Source organism: Sarcophilus harrisii, chromosome 2, assembly GCF_902635505.1.
Source record: "Sarcophilus harrisii chromosome 2, mSarHar1.11, whole genome shotgun sequence".
In the NCBI taxonomy this organism is placed as follows: domain Eukaryota; kingdom Metazoa; phylum Chordata; class Mammalia; order Dasyuromorphia; family Dasyuridae; genus Sarcophilus; species Sarcophilus harrisii.
The window spans coordinates 474,922,764-474,927,091 of NC_045427.1; positions in this window are offsets into that span (position 1 = coordinate 474,922,764).

Genomic DNA, 4,328 nt, shown 5'->3' on the forward strand with positions numbered 1-4,328 from the left:
AGGTTTATCTAGGAACCATAAAATATGCAAAAATAATTTAAACATTCTAGATCCATGAGCAGCTCAGATGCTCAGATGTGGGGTCTTTGGAAATTTCTATCAAACAGTTAATACAATATAAATCTGAGTCCCACCAGTTTTTTAGCTTTTCTCTTGCTTCCTTGGCCCTGATTTCTACTAGCGGCCTCAAGTCATTTTCTGAGAAAGTCTTTATGTTGGGCATCTTTTTGCCATCTCTGCCCCAGTATCTGGACTTGGGCAGGTTCAGAGGTCCATCTCAAGACCCTATTTTGAAGTCTTGTTAAATTCTCTCTCTAACAAAGAGAACTAGCTTTGCACCTTGTTCCTGTCACCACAGTGCTGTCCCACTGACTTAGGGAAGGTAGCCACCATTTTGCTAAAAAGAAGTAAGGCTTTCATCAATGAAAACATACAGACTTAGTACCATTTGCGTGTAAACAGTCTAGCCTGTATCTGATCTATTATTTCTCCACCTCAAAGGGAGGATTGTAGACTAATAGCCAGACACAATCATCTATTTGCATTTTTCTCCTATGTTTGAGTATTCAGCTGGGTCTAGTAATATATAAAACATATCTTTACGTGGGCAATCCTAATGTCCCTCTTCTCTTTTGCATTGTACTTAAATATTGATAACCATTACTCCAGATGAATAATGATGAAATATTCTATACACCTCCTGATAGAGAGATGAAGAACTCAGAATACAAAATGAGACCTATATTTTTAGTAATGGACAATTTGTTTTGGTCGTCTGTGTTTTTCTTTCTCTTTCTTTGTTTTTTTGTAGTTCTCAAATTTGGGGGAGTGGAAAAGGAGGAGAACATAAGAAAATGAATTTTTACTGATTGAACATATATTAAAAAATTTTTAAATTGTTTATTAAAAAAATCTTATACTTGGGGCATACTCCTTTGTCTCTTATGAATATTAACATTAACAAAGTGATAGTTTGTTCTAAGAATCATGCTCAGAAACTCATTTCAATCTCTAATTCCAGTATTTAGCCAATAATCAAAGATTAGTTCATAATTCAACCAAACAATTCAATTCAGTCAAGCAACATGCAAATATAGCTACATCATAATGAAGCAACTAATATTTTTGCTTTAGCATCATCATTTAGTAAATATTAATCACCACACGAAGGGAAGGAGTGGAATAGAAAAATTTGTTCAAAGCTGATTTGGAGATAAAGTTTGGAAAAAACACAAAAATAAAAATTAAAGCATATATGTACTCCCCATCAGAGAAAACATCCTGATTTTTTTTCCCTCCAGAATGAGGTTCCCATTTGAAGCCCCTAGGAGTCGCTAGAGACCTCAGCATAAACTCATTTTTTTTTTTTCCTTAGTCTAGTGCAAAGTACCTCTGGGATTCCTGTTATTTCAGGGACATTATTAGTGTTGGTTATTCATGAAAGATAATCAAACTTAGAACTCTGATGCTAGAAAAGAATTTTTTCTCTAATCATTGAGCAGAAATTGGTCTGTCCGCCCTGTAAGTACACTGTAAAATTCCAGCTAGTCCCTGCCTATTTCCCTCTTATCCATACCCACTAACAACACTCACTCAAAAAGAAATAAAATTAACCTTATCTAGAGACAAAATTCTTTATCAAAGTACAAATAACAAGGAAACTACACTTAACTGCCTTTTCATTCTTTATCCATCAACCCTGGCCCCATGCCCAGTGGGAAACTCCCAAAAGCGAGTGTGCCAGTTTGCCAGGCAGTGGGAGAAAAACACTTGGGAGTAGATAAAGTTCACCAGGTAGTAAGCGGTGCCCCTAGGCAGGCACAGCTGGGCAAGTTTAATTCAATCAAATCACTTCCTACAAAGAACATGAGCAAGGCAGGTCTCCCATCTACAGTAAGTCTGGAGTAGGAGCGTCCTCCACTTGCAGTTAGTTCCCCGTCCACCTACCATCTGCACCTCTGTCCCCTTTCCACACAGGACTTCAGTGTTTCTGGACTCTCTGTCTCAAGGGCTCACTTTTAGTTCCAAAAAACTTCTCTTAGCAGTAGCTTATGGGGGTTGTCAAAGGACTTAATTGGGGGGAAAAAGTGCCTCCCTTATCCAGTATCTAAAATTCCACCAAAGGGCCCCACATGTGCCAAAATGTTTGTGGCAGCCCTCTCTGTAGTGGCCAGACACTGGAAACTGAGCGGATGCCCATCAACTGGAGAATGGCTGAGTAAATTGTGGTATATGAATGTCATGGAATATTATTGTTCGGTAAGAAACAACCAGCAGGATGATTTCAGAAAGGCCTGGAGAGATTTACATGAACTGATGCTGAGTGACATGAGCAGGACCAGGAGATCATTATACACAGCAACAATAAGACTGTACGATGATCAGTTTTAATGGACGTGGCTCTCTTCAACAATGAGATGATGCAAATCAATTCCACTTGCTCAATGATGAAAAGAGCCATCTACACCCAAAGAGAGGGCACTGGGAAGTGAGTGTGGATCACAACATAGCATTTTCACTCTTTGTTGTTGTTTGCTTGCATTTTATTTTCTTTCTCATTGTTTTTCCAGCTTGATTTAATTTTTCTTGTGCAGCAAAATAATTGTATAAACATGTATGCACATAGTCTACTTGCCATCTAGGGGAGGGAGTGGGGGAAGGGAAGGAAAAATTGGAACATAAGATTTTGCAGGGATTAATGTTGAAGAATTATCCAAGCATATGTTTTGAAAATAAAAAGCTTTAATAAAAAAGGAAAAAGAAATAAAATCCCACTATTCCTGATCCATTAATGCTTTGGGTTAAGCATATTACACTATGTCTCCTTTTAAAAATGCACCACTCTCCCTATATCTTCTCCCTTACCTCCAAAAAAAAAAAAAAAAAAAAAAAAAAAAAAAAAGGAAGATCATACTGTCACAATCAGATGCTTTCCTCTAGAATACAGGAGTCTGGGGCAGTGGGAGGCCATTGGGCATGGGGCCACGGTTGATGGATAGAGAATGAAAAGGTAGGTTAAGGCGAAACCATGACATATTAAACCAAATGCTCAATTTGGGGCGATAGTCAAAACCCTCTTTTGACCCCTCTGAAAAAAAATCATTTGGGAAGAAAAAAAGGAAGTAGAATCTGTGACCTCTGAATAGATGAGCTTTTTCAGAGGCATGAGAGGGCTGTCTTTCCTACTTTTTAAGATCACTGAAGGGATTCCATGTATGGGAAAAGTGTTGAAGGAGCCAAGACTAGAAAAGAACTGAGCTCAGAATGAGATTAAATTGAGAGTCAAAGTGAAAGTACATTTCTTGTTTTCTGGGGGAATGTACTACTGAATTCACAGAGTCTGGGATAATATGGTCAGGAGCCAGTGCCGCGTCCAAATCAAAGCTTAGGAAATTTATTGAGCTCACTAAGAAAAATCCCCCTCACCACAACCTACAATATTCCATGAGCAAATCTGGGAAAACCCCAGGGACTGGCCTGTTATATTTCTTAATGTCCTTAACTCCAGAGGGAAAAGCAAAGGAAGGAGCTGACTGGACTATAATAACACATCCAGGGAAATGAGGTTCATGATTCCATTGTGCTTATTGATCAAAGATATTAGCCCTATGACATCTTTGCTTCCTAGAGCAGAGGAGTCAAAGGTCTTGCTTTCAGCCTGTCCTGTGGCTTAAAGAGACACCCAGTTATAAAGCAAAGAGCCTTGGATTTAGAGTTGGAGGGCATGATCTCTGGTTTAGCTTGGCTGCTCATTGCAAATCCCTTCTCCTTTGAGTTTTAGCTTCTTCATCTATAAAATGATTAGGCTTGGACCCATGATTCCTAAAATCCTTGTTGGCTCTAAATCCTCCGAATAATCTAGGAATGTCCTGTGATCTATGTGGAAAGGGCCCCAAAGGAGGAGAGAGTTGTTGAATGAGTGATGTGGGTCTGGAAGTAGCAGTTAGGAGAAAGGGCCTTCAGGCTCCATGTGCTTGGATATGAGAGAAGGTACAAGTGGTACTAGGGACAGTGGCCAAACTTCTATAGGGAGTTTGGTATAATCGGTTTTAAGAAAGGTGGGGAGGGAGGCAGCTAGGGAGTCCAGTGCATAGAGCCCAGAAATCAGGAGGACCTAAATTCAAATCTGATCTCAGACACCTAACTCTTCCTAGCTTGTGATCCTGAGCAAGTCACTTGACCCCAATTGCCTCAGGGGAAAAAAAAAAGAGGAAAAGAATATAAGAAAAGGTCTAATGTGAAGGGTAGACTTCTGAAACAGGAGGTCTGGCACTAGGGGGTAGGAGGATCCCCAATTGTAGAGGATAATCCTCACAGACTTAGAGCTA